This window comes from Aethalodelphis obliquidens, unplaced genomic scaffold, assembly GCF_003676395.1.
Source record: "Aethalodelphis obliquidens isolate GAN/ISIS:26980383/991018 unplaced genomic scaffold, ASM367639v1 scaffold23, whole genome shotgun sequence".
Lineage (NCBI taxonomy): Eukaryota > Metazoa > Chordata > Mammalia > Artiodactyla > Delphinidae > Aethalodelphis > Aethalodelphis obliquidens.
The window spans coordinates 18,207,154-18,225,857 of record NW_020837967.1 but is presented as its reverse complement, the minus strand read 5'-3'; the positions used below and the strand labels follow the sequence as shown (position 1 = coordinate 18,225,857).

The 18,704-nt window shown below is 37.0% G+C and overlaps 1 pseudogene; it reads left to right on the top strand.

Annotated features, from left to right (window-relative positions):
- The first annotated feature begins 392 nt into the window (after positions 1 to 392).
- Positions 393 to 18,704, top strand: part of LOC113628214 (zinc finger protein DZIP1 pseudogene) — a 150,892-nt pseudogene continuing 132,580 nt past the window's right edge.

Genomic DNA, 18,704 nt, shown 5'->3' with positions numbered 1-18,704 from the left:
CAGGCTTCTCATTTTGGTGGCTTCTCTTGTTGTGGAGCACGGGCTCTAGGCACGCGGGCTTCAGTAGTTGTAGCATGCGGGCTCAGTAGTTGTGGCTTGCGGGCTCTAGAGCGCGGGCTCAGTAGTTGTGGTGCACGGGCTTAGTTGCTCCACGGCATGTGGGATCTTCCCGGACCAGGGCTCGAACCCGTGTCCCCTGCAATGTCAGGTGGCTTCATAACCCCTGCGCCACCAGGGAAGTCCCTGCCGTGATGTATTTTTGAAAGAATTTGAAGATATAACCAGGAGAGTGATTGAAATGATGTAGCATAGAATTGAACAGCACAGGAGGTGACCAGAAAGGGAACTGATATACAGGGAGAAGTTTTAAAGGCCCAGAAGAAAGGCCAAGAATGCCCACGGAAAAGGGTCAGGTCATCATGGGAGCGCAAAGTGTTGAGATTTTGTCAGGAAATGGAGTGTTCACTTCTACTATTTCCGAGGTGGATCTGTTCCAGTGTAGACGAAGTTCAGGGCATGGTAAGGCAGCAGATGAGCAAAGGGACATGGAGGTGGGAGTCTTTGGTGATGAAGAGGTTCAGAACCTGGGAAATAGAAGGCTGGATGGAGATCCTGAAGTCAGTCAGAGGATGGAGATGATGGACATGGAGATGACGTGGACCATGACTCCAAGGGCTCCTCAGGGACTGGGGAGGAGGGACCAGAAGATCAGGTAAGAGAGATGCAGACATGACCCCACGCTGCATCTCTCCCTGCATCCATGCCACTGGTGACTGTAGCCCTTCCCACCTTCCCAGGCAGAAGAGAAATCTCTTCCCTTCCCCTTGAATTTGTGTCGGTCTCATAACTTGCATCAGTGGATGTATAGAGTGTGGTGCAGTTGATGGTGTGGAGCCAAGGCCTCAAAACCCTTGACTGCTTCTTCCACTTGTTTCTCCTGGTTCTTCCCAGCTCCCCCCGTCAGCCCCGGCTAGTCTGCTGCACTAGTCCACATGGAGCAGAAATACCCTGTGCCATCTGAGGTCGGCCTGGTCTAGTCATCCCTCAGGCACCCTCGCAGCAGGAAATGAGTCCAGCTGAGACCAGAAGAAAACCCCACGTAAGCACAGTCCAAATCGCTGCCCTGCAGACATATGAGTTGTGTAAATGAGTTTTGCTTTAAGCCACTAAGTTTTAGGTCAGTTGTTACGCAGAGAAAGCTAACGTGTAAAAATGACTGTGACAAGGAGAAACAGAAAACAGCAGAGCTGAATGGCATGAGCCTCAAAGAAGTCTTTTCAAAAGAGATTACGACACTCGGTTTAAAAGGTTTGGAGACGCGCTGTGCGATATTTGATGGCATTTCCCCCACCCCTTATGTGGGACACTAGTGGAAGTGTTATGAAAATAACACACTAATGTGTTACACAGATTCTGGGAACTCCATATACACGTTCAGTCACACAATCACTCATTAAAGTTTAAAACCAGTTCTCGTATTTTATATATGATTAGAGTGAGATTTATGAGAAAGGAAATAATTTACATTTAGCGACACCCAGCCCTTCATCTGAACTGGCCTCTGTGTCAGATCCCCTCCAATTAATTGTTCTTCTGATGCTGGCCACTCATAATGTGCCCCCCTCTTCTATTAGTACTAATCTCATTAACATTAGAAATCATGTCTTATCCTTCATTACCTCTCATAGTACCTAGTTCAGTGATGTACATATATAAGCATACTCAGTAAAATATTCATGCTTTACCTCTAAAATAAGCATGTAAGTAGTATTCACCTTAGAAGTAGGTTACAAATTAGAAAGTAGTGAAAATATTAGAAACAAACAAGATATTTTCAGTAAAAATCTTAAAACAACTATCCTATTATCCTGTTTGGTAGAAATGTTTTAGCATCAATGATGAAAGACAGGACATTGAGGACCTAGAAATTATTTCTACTTGATATATTTCATTCTCTAGAGTCCGTCATTCTCTATACAAGTTCCGTATTAGGCCACTATATGGTACCTGAACTTTTCTCAGACTATCTGATTATTAATGCAATTGTTTAAAATTAGCATAATTATGACCATTTTTCCTTTCAAAAAATTTTTTTCTATAACCTGTCTCTTCAACCTTGGCTTAATTTATCTTGGTTCGGGGATCCTGGGTTTATGCTGATTGACCAGTTTGTTCTGTAGAGCAGATCCAGTGTGTAACCTGAGAGTGAACCTGAGTCCTAATTATCCGTTTTTGTAAAAAGTTAATGCATACTCTCTTGTATGCAATGCACATCTGGACTTCGCTGTGTGTTTTTCCAGGTACTGTATTAACTGAAGTCCATCTCTGAAATCTGTATCAGCAGGAACGAAAACACCCAGGCCGGCCTTGGGTAAGTAAGTAGCGTTTGCGCACTAATGAGGGCTTTTCCACCCAGACCTGCTTTCCTGAATGCCTTCTTCCTGCGATGGTCTTAGAGCACATCCCTGTTGTAAATTCATGACAAAGTCTGGTCTTCGATTTTAGGAGAGTAGCTTCTTAGGAAAGTAAAGTATGGTTCCCCTCTGCCAGTGGAATAAATAGGAGACAGGACAGAGAAAAACAATGTGACAAGGGGCTAATCTGCAAGATGTCAGGATCTTGTGTTTTGACTCTTGGAAGAAAATTAGCAGTCGTCTGGACTGAATATGTTCTGCATGCAAATGCAGCAAGGTTCTCCCTTTTATTTGTTTGGAGAATTTCAAGAAATGCCAGTCTCCACTGACATGAATTCATAAGACTTGGCAGTGCATGCCCTACTGTTCCTGCCAAAGAAGATTGTTTTTTCCCACTTTCCATTTTGGCCGCTGTTGTGTTGGATGGAGTGCGCCTCCCAGGAGCTGGGAGGGAGCTACAACCTGGAGGCTTTGTTTGAGCACTCAGAGCCCTTGGCCTTGGTCTGGCAGAGCCCTGCCTTCCTTCTGGGAGAGATTCAGCTAATGGAGAGCAGGAGATGAAAGGGAGAGAGCCGATCAAGGGGAAGACATTTGAGGGCTCTACTTAGCAACAACTTCGGGGGAAAATGAATCACCAAAATGCTCCAGGGTACACTGAGCATTAAAACTGGGTAGTTTGTCCGCAAAAAAATGGCACAATTTCCATGCACAGCTCTTCTGGGTTTTCACCTGTCCAAGCATTTTACACTCCCCTTCCACCAATATTTTTGTCTCAGATCCTTAGAACTCTATTGAACAGACTGTCATTTATTCTCATACAATTAATTTATTCATTAATGACCAACTCAGAATCTAGGCCTTAGTGTTTATGAGTTGATTAATCAGATGCAGATACCTGTAAGTGAAAGGTTTTAGATAACATTTTCCAAGGCAACAGCTTCTGAAGTTGAGCACAAGCGTTTCACCCTGGGATGTGCCACAAAGGGAGCCCAGAAAGCTATAGCCATTTCACCACTTCTGCTCACGAGACGTGGTGCTTCTCACTCAGCCAGGCTTCTGCATTTTTTCTTTTCTTTTTTTTAAACTGAAGTATAGTTGATTTGCAGTGTTGTATTAGTTTCAGGTGTACAGCACAGTGAATATATATTCTTTTCCCTTATAGATTATTACAAAATATTGAGTATGGTTCCCTGTGCTATACAGTAGGACCTTGTTGTTTATCTGTTTTATATATAGTAGTGTGTACATGTGAATCCCATTCTGCTAATTTATCCCTCCCTCTCCTTCCCCTTTGGTAACCATAAGTTTGTTTTCTATGTCTGTGGGTCTATTTCTGTTTTGTAAATAAGTTCATTTGTATTTTTTTCAGATTCCGCATATAAGTGATATCATATGATATTTGTCTTTCTCTATCTGACTTACTTAACCTAGTGTAATAATTGTTAGGTCTGTCCATGTTGCTGCAAATGGCATTATTTCATTCTTTTTTATGGCTGAGTAATATTCCATTATATATTATCCATTTAGGTTTCTTCCATGTCTTGGCTATTGTAAATAGTGCTGCTATGAACTTTGGGGTGTATATTTTTAAATTATAGTTTTCTCTGGATATATGCCCAGGAGTGGGATTGCATGATCATATGGTAACTCTGTTTTTAGTTTTTAAAGCAAGGCTTCTACTAACAGATGGTGATTGAGGAGCAAACTCATGTAAGTTGTAGGATCATATGAACCCTGATTTTAAAACTTCAATGCTTGTTCAAATGTCAGATTTATAGATTCAGTTGTTATTATATTTGAAAAGTTTCAGAGATTATTTAAGTCTTCCTCTTCATTTCTTAAATTTATGTTTATTATTTATTTATCATGACCAAAAAACGCATAACTAAAATTCCCCTTCCCAGCAATTTCCAAGTGTGCAGTACAAAACCTCCAGTTACACACACACACCAGGTCGCAGACCCTAGAGTTGCCCCCGCCCTTCATGACTGGAACTTGACAGGAAGGAACAACTCCTCACCGCCTCCTTCACCAGCTCCACTCCTCATTTTTCCAGAAAAGGATACCTAGGCTTATATGGGTTGGATCACAAACTCAGGTTCCTGTATAGCCAATACGGACAGAGCTATTATTCAAATCAAAGCTTCTTGGCTCATCTAAAGTCACTATGGCGCCCTTACAATAGGTCAGTAAAAGAACAGAAATGGGTTTCTCTCTGTTCTGACACGAATGTAAGTTTTTGAAGGAGTTGGGTGAGTATATTGTGTGTGTGTGTGTGTGTGTTTTGTGTCAGTTTGATATATCTGAATATAATCATGTGGAGTCAAGTGGAAAAGGAAAGTGAGTAAAAGGAAGGCAGGATGCAAGGCAGTGTGGTTAGTACGCACCAGAGCTGTAGGAAATGTAAGGTTTTTTTTTTTCTCTTTCAAAGCACTGTGGCATCTTCACGGTGAAAAACATGATGAAAATTCAGGATCTCCTGATTGATAAATACTTATTGTATTTCCACTCAAGCAATGATGGAGTAGGGACTCACAAAGAAAAATATTCCCACCACCAAAGATCTAAGAATTCTGACTAAAATACCAAAAAGATAACTTTAAATATATAGCTGAGCACTTCAAAATGTTAGGAAAACATACAAGTCTCAAAACAAAGAGGGGGCTGCATATCAGTGTGCTAATGAGGCACTGAAACCACTTCTGCTGTGAGAATTTTTCCTGTTACCAGGTGCCGCACACTTCACTGACCACACAGGGAACAAGAGACAAACACTTGGTCCACATAATGGGTAGGGGGGGAGTGGGGGGGTTTGTAACCAAGACTCTCATAGTATTGGAAGGCTCAGCAAACTAAACCCTCAATGGAAGGGCAAGGTAGAAAAATATTTTCTAAGCAAAGGAAGATTTGTTGATCTTCACCTTGATTCTGGTGTAAAACAAAAAACATTCTAGATATCTGCTCTGAAAATTCACAGTGACAGTTTTACTCTCACAAAGGTCTGAGATTCCAACCGTTACCACCTATGTGCTCTGGTAAACCTCCAGCCTAGAAATATATTTAATGTAGGCCAGGTGCAAGGTAGGAACACAGGGAAATTATCTCCATAGGTATCACTACCCCACCCAGACACTTCAAGATTCCACTTATCAAAGTCACACAAAAATAAGCTCCTGATTAAAAATTACAAGACACATGAAAGCAAGATACCACTAAGGAGAGACAGCCAAAAGACAAACAGAACCCCTCAAGGCTGCAGATGCTGCAATTAGTGAATACAGGTATAAAATAGCTATATAGGATATGTTTAAAGAAATAAAGCAGGGATGTGGAAGCCCATACATGTATATGAGAAAAATAAAAAATGACCAGGTAAATTAGAAAAGAAGAAGATAGATGTTCTGGGAATGTGAGAACATAATTTAAATTAAATTTCAATAGCTAGATTGCAGACCAAAATTAGATTCTGCTGAAGAGAAAATTCATGGATTGAAGAATTTAGATGAAGATATTAAGAAAGAAGCATGTGCATACCGACAGTACAACAGGGAAGAATGGTCAAAGTTCTTGACAAACAGACTGTAAGTGTCTAACAGGATTCTGACTAGAGTTCTAGGAGAGAAGAAAGAATGTGGGGAGAGGAGTAGAATTTAAGGAGTAAAAAAGATGGAGAATTTTCCAGAAGCTTCAGAATTGGGAAATAAAACTTATAATCAATACAAAAAAAAATGTCAGAAGAGATAAAAGAAAAATCAGAAAAACAAAACCAATAGAAATTAAAATAAAAAAGAAATAAATGTTTGTGAACTAAGCTTGCTAGTTAAAATTTTTTAAAAATTGGGTGGGTTAATAACAAAAATGAGTTATGTGTTTTTTATAAAAGACACAACTAAAATAAGAAGTATATTATGATTGAAAGAAAATGACAGGTAATTACACAAAAATAATAGGCAAATATCACATACAAGGAAGCTAAATAGATATTTTAATATTAGACAAAATAGGCTTTGAAGCAAAAACATTATTAGATATAAGTATGTCCAACACACATGATAAATTACACTAGGAAGATAACTTAAAATCTGTATGTACCTAATATAATTTCTTAAATTATACAAGGCAAACATTAGGGAACTAAAAACAATAAGGAAAAATTCAGCATCTTAAAGTGAGTTTGTAATACATCTTTAAGTTTGGTATATCTAATTGGTAATTCAAGCAAACCCCAAATGAGAAAGTTACAGAATACTTGAATGAATAAATATGTAAATAATAATAATCCTATAATAATCCTGTTTAGAATATCATACTTGGGACTTCCCTTGTGGTCCAGTGGCTAAGACTCTGCGCACATGCTGCAACTAAAGATCCCACATGCTGCAACTAAAAACCTCTCTCATGCCACAGTGAAGATCCTGCATGTGGCAACAAAGATCCAGCATGCTGCAACTAAGACCCAGTGTAGCCAAATGAATAAATAAATCAATATTTGAAAAAAAGAATATCATACTTGTTACATGATGATAGATACTCTTTTCATGCTTCATTTTTTTTATATTATTTTTTTTTGGCCACTCCCCACAGCATTCAGGATTTTAGTTCCCCAGCCAGGGATCCAACCTCTGCCCCCTGAAGTGGAAGCACAGAGTCCTAACCTCTGGACCGCCAGGGAATTCCCCATGCTTCTTTTTTTTGTGCGGTACACAGGCCTCTCACTGTTGTGGCCTCTCCCGTTGCGGAACACAGGCTCCGGACGCGCAGGCTCAGTGGCCATGGCTCACGGGCCCAGCCACTCTGCGGCACGTGGGATCTTCCCAGACCGGGGCACGAACCCATGTCCCCTGCATCGGCAGGCGGACTCTCAACCACTGCGCCACCAGGGAAGCCCCCCATGCTTCATTTTTAAAATCAGTCTTGTGCTAGGTTATAAGTCTTAAAAACTCATTAACATACATAATTAATTTAGAAATCCATAATAAAGAGATAACTTTTAAAAACCTCATATGTCTGAAAATTTAAAAACATTTTAAACAAACTCATAATAAAGTAAATTACTATGGCAACTAAATGAAGTAATTAATATGTTAAAGCTTACAGTATTAGAAAGAAGCTTTCAGACAAAATCTTATCAGAAAGAAGAGGAAAGGTAGAAAATTAATGAGCTAGGAAACAAAAAAATTAGAAAAATTACAACAAATATAGCACAAAGACACAGAAGACAAATTTAAAAATAAATAGATGTTAAGGAAATAGAGTACAAAACTTCAAAAGAAGCTAAATTTATTCTTTAAAAAGACTAATAAAATTGATAGAAATCTAGTAAGATCAAAATAAAACTGGAGAGTAGGCAATATAAATAACATTAGGAGATAAAAAAGAGGGACCTAACTGTAGATACAACAGATTAAAAACAAGAAATCATGTACAAACTTTATGGTAATAAATTTTAAAACTTAGAAGAAAATAAATGTCTCAGGTAAAATATAAATTACCAAAACTGACTCAATATGAAATAAATTAAAATGTCCCATAATACAGAAATTGAATTAATTGTTAAATAGTTTTTCCCCAGGAAAGAGCAAGCTTAACTGATTTTATGTGTTCATCAAATATGTGAGAAATGCATTGTTAAATCTTAGCCAAACCTTAAAATAGAGAAGAAAAAATAAAAGAGGAATCATAACTCCACTCATTTTATGAGGTTTGCACAACCACAAAACCCAAACCAGAGTTAATATGGGAAATAGCAATTAAATGCCAATCCTTTTATGAAAATAGCTTTAAAAACCTTAAATATTACTTTAATATTCTTCAGCAAGTTACAGAAGAATATTAGCAACTCATTCACTTATATAAAGTTCAAAACTGTGCAAAATTGAACTGTTTTAAAATATATGTATGGGCTTCCCTGGTGGCGCAGTGGTTGGGAGTCTGCCTGCTGATGCAAGGGACGCGGGTTCGTGCCCTGGTCCGGAAGGATCCCACATGCCGCGGAGCGGCTGGTCCCGTGAGCTGTGGCCGCTGGGCCTGCGCGTCCGGAGCCTGTGCTCCGCAGTGGGAGAGGCCACAACAGTGAGAGGCCCGCATACCGCAAAAAAAAAAAAAAAAAAAGTATATTTAGGGTGGTAAAATTATTTCTTTAAAAAGCAAGAAAATAGGCACAAAACTTGGGATAATGGTAATCTCAGGGGAGGGGGGTCACACAATTCAACATATTCTAATTCTCAAACCAGGTGGTAGATATGGGGTTGCTTGTGTTATTATTGGACTGAATGTATATAAACCCTTTTGCAATATATATTGTTTTCTTTATATATGAGTTATGTTATGTAAACCAAAAACTAGAACTCACAATAGTAGACAAAGCAGGTGGATTTGCTATGTTTACTGGTGATAAGTCTAAAAAATTGACACCAGCATCTCTGAACATTGTGTGATTAAAATAAGCTGATACCTGAATCTCCTTTGTGGACTGAAAACATAATAATAATAAAATTGAATGAGCATCTACATTGTCTTATGGTGAGAACAGCGACCCTGAGATTCTCACTTTATCTGCTATGAAAATGCAACATTAACAGATGATCAGGGAGAATGATAAAAATGAATATTCTTTAGAGGGTTTTACTTAAGAGATGAAGGAAAATGTTTAGTATAAGCCCATCATCCAGGTTCAAGTGTAGACCTTGGAGACCCAGATATTCTTCAAAATAAAACACTAATTTTGTCGTAGAGTTTGAGATTTGGTAGCAGTGCTGCCAAGAAGGAAAATGTGTATGTGTGCAGGGGGTCGGGGCTGAGAGAGAAGCTCATTGATATTCCTGCCAAACTTCCAATCTGTTAAAAAAATAAACCTGTACTACAGCAAAAACATTACCATATGTCATCTTAAACTAGAAATTATTCGCAACACTCCAGCATTTCTTATAATTGCATTTACTACTTACATTAATTAACTTATTATAAGTTTAAATAGATTTCATCTGGAATAGCTTTTATTTGGCATCTTTCATAAAACTGTATTTATGCTGAATATTATTCCTTCTTACTTAATGATGCTGCTCCTCATTTTTACCAACACAAGTAACTTCTTGAGATAAGCAAATATGCGGAAGGAAATTTCTCATTATCACCACATCTAATAGCTTTTGTGAACAGGGGAGTCAGGAATGATGAACTGTTTCGACAAAATGAATCATTTTGTTTAAATCATTTAGTCATAAGGTCCATGTATAACATATGCCTTCAGGAAGCTTTACTCACAATATTTTTGCTCTGTTGCCTGACTCCTGTAATTCACCATGACTTAACCCTTCTGTTTCAGGTCCTTCCTGACTCAGCCTTGCGGATGAACTAGTTAACTATTTGCATACTAATGCAGGTTCAAGAACACTGAGAAGTACTGGCTAGTTAAGAACTTTTCTCTATTGAGGGTGAGGACATCGCTTGGCTCTGCCCGTCTTCTTTCTTGTCTGTAGGGAAATAATGTATGCAAAAGAGAACAATGACAGTCCATAATTGCTCTCTTCAGACATGGGCAAATTTAGCTATGGTTACGATATAGAGAATTCCTGCATAATTAAATTTTTTCCCCTAACAGAATAAAAATTGTCTCATTATCACTTCATATAAACCAATGGAAATATGCTTTCCTTCTGAAATTTTATAGGAAACCAATCTCCAGCCAAAATATAAAAGAGCAAAGTTACTTCACTTGCAACCTCAAGTTCTATCATTATAAAGAAGAATCATAGCTTTTTACTCTGTTGCTGTACATATGTACCAAATACTGAATAACATTTCCTTACAATAGTGCACCAGCTAGAATATTGGCCAGCACATCACAGTGAAATTTGAGGACATGAACAGTGGATTCAGAGAACTAGGGTTTCAAATCCATCTCCAACTCTTATTAAATGTATGGTATTCAGCAAGTTGCTTTACCTGAGACTCAGTTTCCTCATCCAGAAAATGGGATTAATCTACCTGTACTACAGAAATATGGTCTGTGTTAAATATGCTGCTATATATATAGTACATATTGCTTAACCTGTAAAAAGGGCTCAATCCAAGATAAATTATATGTGGACTTCTGCTTTTGGTGTTGATGGTCTAAAGCCCTAACAAAACCCCTTCCCTAAAGAAAACAACCATAAAATGCAGACATAATAAAAAAAAAATCTGAAGACAATGAAGAATGATCAGAACTAGATAGACTCTGATGGAAGGGAGGAAGAGATGGGGATGAAATAAGCTCCCAGCTGTGGCTTTTCGCCTGGAGCTAAGTGCACTTGAGTGGTAAGACACAATGGGAAATATACATTCTTCTGAACGCATCAGAAGAAGCCTCAGAAAAAAATATAGCCTGGGAAACCATGATGGCTTAAGAGAGTGAGGAAATAATGGAAGAAAAAGATCTGTAGAAAGAATCCCATAATTTGGTCTACCCATATTTATGGTTGTCTCCTGAGTCACATATTTGCAGAAAAGACTAAAGTATTTCAACTAAACATAAAAGATTTGAATTGACACTAGAGCTGCTGCCCAAGAAATAGAGTTTGCTATTCAAATCCTGCAAAGTTAATTGTCTGTTGAAACAAAAACTAAAACATTTATCAAAAAACCCCAAAACAGGGGCTTCCCTGGTGGCGCAGGGGGTAAGACTCCGTGCTCCTGATACAGGGGGCCCAGGTTCCATCCCTGATCAGGGAACTAGATCCCACATGCAAGCCGCAACTAAGAGTTTGCATGCCGCAACTAAGGAGCTGGCGAGCCACAACTAAGGAGCCCGCCTTCTGCAACTAAGACCCAGCACAACCAAATAAATAAATAAATATTAAAAAAAAACAAAAAAACCCCACCCCAAAACAAACAATTTAGGTTCTCTACAATTAAACATTAATAGTGTGTAGGACGCAATTAAAAATTACTTGGGGGAATTCCCTGGTGGTCCAGTGGTTAGGACTCGGTGCTTTCACTGCCATGGGCCTGGGTTCAATGCATGGTCAGGGAAATAAGATCCCACAAGCCATGTGGCGTGGCAAAAAAAAAAAAAAGGAAAGATAGAAAGAAAGAAAGGAAATTACTGACATGCAAAGAACCAAGAAAATAGAACACATTTTCAAGAGAAAAGAAAATCCACCTATTCCAACACTGCAGTGAGTAAGAAACTGGAATTAGCAGAAAAGCACTTTAAATAAGCCATTTTAACTACCCTAAATGAAGTAAGGTAACATATGCTTGAAGCGTATAAAAAGGTACAATACCCGAGCAGAGAAACAGAAACAATAAAAAAGAACAAAACAGAAATACTACAACTGAAAAGAAACAATATCTGAACTAAAAAATTCACTGGATGCAATTATAATCAGCAATCAGAGATTCAGAGGAAGGAGTAAGTGAACCTGAATACTGATCAGTAGATGTGAAGAACAGAAGAAAAGGTGACTGAAAAAATATGAACAGAGCCTCAGGAACTTTTTAGATAATACTACACAGCTCAATATACATGTAGTTAGAATTTCAGAAGCAGCACAGAGAGAAAATGGAACAGAAAATATTTAAAGGAACAATGTCTACTATTACCCCAAATTTGATGAAAGACAAAAATTTATAGATATAAGAGTCTCAATGAAGACCAAGCAGAATAAACACAAAGAAATCCAGGTTGAGACACGTTGTTGTCACATTGCTGAAAGTCAAAATAAACAGAATATCTCAAAAACAGAAAGAGAAAAGGGAAATTTTATATACAGGAGAACAATGCTCTCACTAACAGCTACCTTCTTGTTAAAAATCAGTGAGAACAGATAAAAGTGGAACAATACTTTAAAATAAAAACTGAAAATTTAAGAGTCTACATACATTGAAAATATCCTTCAACAAAAAAAATCACAAGTAGACAATTTTAGATAAAAAAAACCTAAGAGAATTCATTGCCAACAGTTCTTCACTATAAGAAATCATTACTCAAATTGAAGGTAAATCACACCAGATAGAATCTTGGATCATCAGAAGAGAAGGAAGAACATTAGAAATGGTAAATATCTGGTTAAGTAGAAAACAATCAGTACATTTTAATTTTTTGTCCCTCCTAGCACTTTCGTAGAAGAGCTTAAAACAAACACAACAACATGGCCTTGTGAGGTTTATATAGTATATCGGTGTAATACATAAAGTAATTATAACATAAGGGATGGGGGGGTACAGATTTGAATATTGGGGCAAGCTTTCTATATTTTTAATGACTTGGTACAATATTTACTGTAAGTGGAGGGTGAAAACTTATAGATGTATATTATGATCCAACCACATTTTTAAAGATTGAAAAGCAGTATAGCTGAAAATCAACAGTAAATTTAAATTAAATTCTAAAAGCTATTTAAATATTCCTTAAAACACATGATGGGGGGAAATAAAAATAGAAGAGACATAGAAGAAACAGATATTGAAATTATACACCTAAACCTAATGGTATGAATGACTACATTAAATGTTAATGGACTAAATTTTTCAATAAAATACCACAAATTTTAAAGGTATTTAAGTAAAACAAGACCCAAGTATATGTTGTCCATAAGACAGCAAACTTTAAATTACAAGACACAAATAGTTGACTGTAAATGCATGGGAAATATTTACCATGCCAATAGTAAGCTTATGTGTGTAGGAGTAGCTATATAGAAATCAGAAAAAAAATTACATTTTTAATATGAAAAGTATTAATAGAGATAAAACATTTCCTAATAAAAAGTGGTTAATTAAACAAGAAGACATAACAATCATTAAGTATCTATGCAATCATTAAAAGAGTTGCAAAATACAAATAGCAAAAATTGACAGAATTGAACACAGAAATAGAAAATTCCACAATCATAGATGGAGAGTGTGTTAGTTTCTTAGGGCTTCTAGAACAAATCACCACAAATTTTGTAGCTTAAAACAACCTAAATTTATTTTCTTACAGTTCTGGAGTTTAGACATCTGAAGTCATGGTTTCAGCTGAACCATGATTCCTCTGCAGGCTCTAGGGGAGAAATATTCACTTGCCTTTCCTGGCTTCTGGTGGTCCCTGGCATTCCTTGGCTTGTGGAAGCATAATTCCAGTCTTTGCCTCCATCTTCACATGGCCTCTGCCAGCTGTGTATGTGTTCTCCTTTTCTGTCTCTTACAAAGACGTCTATCATTGGTTTTAGGTCCCATTCTAATCTAGGATAATCTTATCTCAAAAGCCTTACCTTAATTATATCTACAAAGACCTTTATTTCAAATAAGGTTACATTCTAAGGTTCTGAGTTAACATCTCTTTTGGGGGCCACTATTCAATGCACTAAAGAGAATAAACCCCTCCTCTCAGAAATTTGTGGTCAAATTAGGGGAAAAAATAAGAAAGATATAGAGGATCTGAACCATCTAATCAACAACACTGACAATTTATGTTTATAAAACATGATACCTGCACAATATAAAACATGATACATGCAGATTACACATACCTTTTAAGGGCACATAAAATATTTATCAGACTAGATCATATGCAGGGTCATAAAAACTCCATTGTTTTAAAAAGATTGAGGGACTTCCCTGGTGTCATTGGTTAAGACTCCACACTTCCACTGCAGGGGCCATGGGTTTGATCCCTGGTTGGGGAACTAAGATCCCACATGATGTGAGGCGCGGCCAAAAAATTTAAAAAAAAAATAAATAAAATAAATAAAAAGATTGAAATCATTCAGGTATAACCTCTAACCAAAATGCAATTGCATTAAAAATTTACCAAAATAAGATAATGAGGAAACCCCAAATATTTGAAAATTCAACAACACACTTATAAATATTCCATGGGTCAAAGTAAAAAATCAAAAAGGAAGTTAGAGAATATTTTGAATTGAATGGAATTACAGCAAAAATTTTAGGACACAGTCAAAACAGTGCTTGGGGTAAAGCCTATTATTTAAATGCAGTGCATATATTAGAAAAAAATAATGATTTCAAGTCAATGATCTGGATTGATTTTATAAAATTAGACTAAAATAACAATTAAACCCAATTAAGTAGATAGAAGGAAATAATAAATATAATATTTTATAATAGTAAAAATCAATGAAATTTAAAAAAGGAAAAAACAAAAGAGAAAAATCAGTGAAACCAAAGCTGGTCCTTTGAGAGAATCAATAAAATTGATAAGCTTCTAGCTTAACTGGTTAAGTAAAAAATAGAGAAGGCACATATTGTCAAGATCAGAAATGACATAGGAAACATCACTATAGATCCTGCAGATATACAAAAATGTGAAAATATTATTAAAAAAAACTCTTGCCAATAATTTTGACTGCCTACATTAAATGGACAATTACTTGAAAAAGGCTATATAATAAAACTGACTCAAGAAGAAACAAAAAAATGAACTTGAATAGTCTTCTAGTGATTTAAAACATTTAATTTATAATCAAAAAGAAGACATACAGATGGCCAAAAGACACATGAAAAGATGCTCAACATCGCTAATTATTAGAGAAATGCAAATCAAAACTACAGTGAGGTACCACTTCACACCAGTCAGAATGGCCATCATCAAAAAGTCTACAAATAATAAATGCTGGAAAGGGTGTGGAGAAAAAGAAATCCTCCTACACTGTTGGTGGGAATGAAAATTGGTGCAGTCATTATGGAAAACAGTATGGAGGGTCCTTAAAAAACTAAAATTAAAGTTACCATATGATCGAGCAATTCCACTCGTGGGCATATATTCAGAGAAAATCATAATTCGAAAAGATACATGCACACCTATGTTCACAGCAGCACTATTTACAATATCCAAGACATGGAAGCAACCTAAATGTCCATCGACAGATGAATGGATAAAGAAAATGTGGTATATTTATACAATGGAATATTACTCAGCCATAAAAAAGAATGAAATAATGTCATTTGCAGCAACGTGGTTGGATCTAGAGATTATCATATTAAGTGAAGTAAGCCAGACAGAAAAAGACAAATATCATATATCATTATATGTGGAATCTAAAAAAAAAAAGATACAAATGAAGTTATATACAAAACAGAAATAGACCCACAGATATACGAAACAAACTTATGGGGACTTCCCTGGCGGTCCAGTGGTTAAGACTCCTCGTTTCCACTGCAGGGGCATGGGTTCAATCCCTGGTAGGGGAACTAAGATCCCGAGTGCCGCCAAAAAACAAAAAAGCAACTTATGGTTACCAAAGGGGAAAGGGTGGGGAGATAAATTAGGAGTTTGGGACATAACATATACACACTAGTATATATAAAATAGATAACCAACAAAGACCTACTGAATAGCATAGGGAACTATACTCAATATTTTTTAATACCTATAAGGGAAAAGAATCTGAAAAAAAAGATATATATCTATGTATAACTGAATAACTTTGATGAACACCTGAAACTAACACAACATTGTAAATCAACTATACTCCAATTAAAAAAAATAACTTTTCAATAAAAAATTGTTGAAGTCCAGAAATATTATAGGAATAAATACTATCATTCTTACACAAACTATTCAAAAAGAGAGAATAAGGGAATATGTCAGCTTACTTTATGAGGCTAATATTACCCAATCAAATCTTTCTTTTTAAATAATGAGAGCATTTAATTCTTTTTTTAAAAATTTATTTAGTTGTGGCAGGCAGTCTCCTTAGTTGTGGGGTCTTAGTTGCGGCAGGCAGTCTCCTTAGTTGTGGCTCACAGGCTCCTTAGTTGCAGCTTGCCAGCTCCTTAGTTGTGGCATGCGAACTCTTAGTTGCGGCATGCATGTAGGATCTAGTAGTTCTGGCTCTTGGGCTCTAGAGCGCAGACTCAGTAGTTGTGGCACACGGGCTTAGTTGCTCCGCGGCATTTGGGACCTTCCCGGACCAGGGATCAAACCCCTGTCCCCTGCATTGGAAGGCGGATTCCTAACCACTGCGTCACCAGGGAAGTCCCACCCAATCAAATCTCAACAGGATTTTGGAAGAAATTGACAAGATAATGTTAAAACGTACATGGAAAAAAAAATGTGTATATATATATATATATATAAAACAGCCAAAGTAGTTTTGAAATAGAAGGACATGATTGGAGGATTTATCTTATACGATTTCAAAACTTACTATAAAGCTTCAGTAATCAAGACGGTAAGAATAGACATAAAGATAGGCATATAGATCAATAGAATAGTGTAAACAGTATAGACAATCCAGAAATAGACTCACCATTAAGTGAACAATTGATTTTTTAGAAAGTGCCAAGATAATTCAAGTTGGAAAAGATATATTTTCCAAGAAATGTTGCTAGAATTATTGTATATCTGTGTGGATAAAATGAACATTGACTCTTAACTCACACTATGCACAAAAAATAAATCAAAATTGTTGGTTGACCTAAATGTCAGAGTCCAAGTTATTACATTTCTAGTGGAATATATAGCATAAAATCTATGTGGCATTGGTTAGCAAAAGAGTTCTTATAACGGACCTAACAAAAAGGAAATCAATGAAATGATAAAGTTTATTAAAATAAAAATTTTGTTTCTATGAGACACATTTACAAAAATGAAAAATTAAGATATTAACTGGCAAAAATATTTGCAAAACACATACTGACAAAGAATTTATCACTCTTCTCATGAAGGGAGGCAGGAGCAACTGACAGGAATACATGTCCTGCTGTGAGGAACTCTCCAGAGAAGGAAGACTGACCACAGGGATCTTAGGAGCGTCTTCTGGGAGGTGGAACAAGATGGTGACACAGGGCAATGGAGACTGCAGAGAGTCAAACACAATCGGAACTCTCAGCTGGGGCAGGAGCCACCTTCCTTCCTTGAGATGAGACACCCTGAATCCCACCAGTGTGGGAGAATTGTTATATTAAAGTGTGGGTGTATTAGTAACAGTCTGGGTTAGTAGAGCTTTCAGAGTCTCCTGGACTAATCCTTTCCTAGGACCCTTTGGTTGCTTCTTTCAAGAGTGATTCTGCTGATGAGAAAAACACAAGGGGCAAGACTGGCTACATAGTATGTGCACCCAATGCAAAATGGAAATGCTCTGCCTTTTGTTCAAAAATTATTAAGAATTTCAAGATGGCGACCCACCCCCCGGCCCCCCGCATTGAACTGCATGTGAGTTCCTCCTAGGACTGAGTCCATGTAACTGTACAGGTCACGTGCTACAATGCCAGTCCTGACCTGCAGATAGGCTCCCAGTCAGAAGCAAGAGGAAGATCGGAATTCTATGCTGGAATGTTTCTCAAATGTGAGTGCTTAGCAGAATCTTCTGGGGAGCGCTGAATTAATGAGGTTCCTAGGTGCCCAAACTGAAGGTCGTGGGGAGGTTCAGGAACACTTTTTTAATTTGCCAGGTGATTCTGCTGGGCAGACAGGTTAGGCAATCAGAGCTATATAGGTCTCATAATTCCTTTTTTTTTTTTTGCGGTACGCGGGCCTCTCACTGGTTTGAATACTCATCTCATGTTGTTCAAATTGAAAGATCTTTACAATCGTATGTGATGATTATCTCTTTAATACTAAGCATAGGTTATTACAATGAGTATATTGGATCATTATGCAAGTGTTGGAATAAGCTAGGGATGCTAAATATCATTTCAAATTCTGCACTTTACTTTTCAGTCCATTCTTACTATCCAATTGACTCCTACTGAAACACCCTTTTCCTTTTCCTTAATCTTCACTTCCTTCTGCTACTTGGACCTTGAAAAAAATCCAGTTTTAAAATATTTGCATGATAGTAGCCCTTAACGCTGTTTAAAACTCTTAGATGATCCACTAGGTCCATAAAAATATTAGTGAAAAATGTAAATCCTATCCAAATGCCCGCAATCCCAAATACTGGTATGTAAAATAATACTTAGGTCTATGCCTGGTAACTGATTCACTTCAAACTACCAAGATCATCAGAAAATATTACCTAAAATTTAGTTTTAGGTTTTTAAAGTATATTTTAATTCTTTTTTTAATGCCTTGTGAGCAATATAATTCTTCATTTTCATTGGACTAGACTAGCAGTAATTCTCAGTGTCAGAGGTTCCTGAGCACAGTCAATTAGGCAGACATAGACTGACATCTTAGAACTTGGCCTTGAGATGGAAAATGATACAATGTGAGATACAGAGTAGTCAAGGAGTCTTTGGGACTATTGATTAAGCTGCTCACGGAACACACTGGACTCTAACCCAGCCCAATCTGTAGAGATCAGCTCTGTATTCTTCCTGACATTTTCTTATTTCCTTCATTTGGAAGCAGAGGATAGA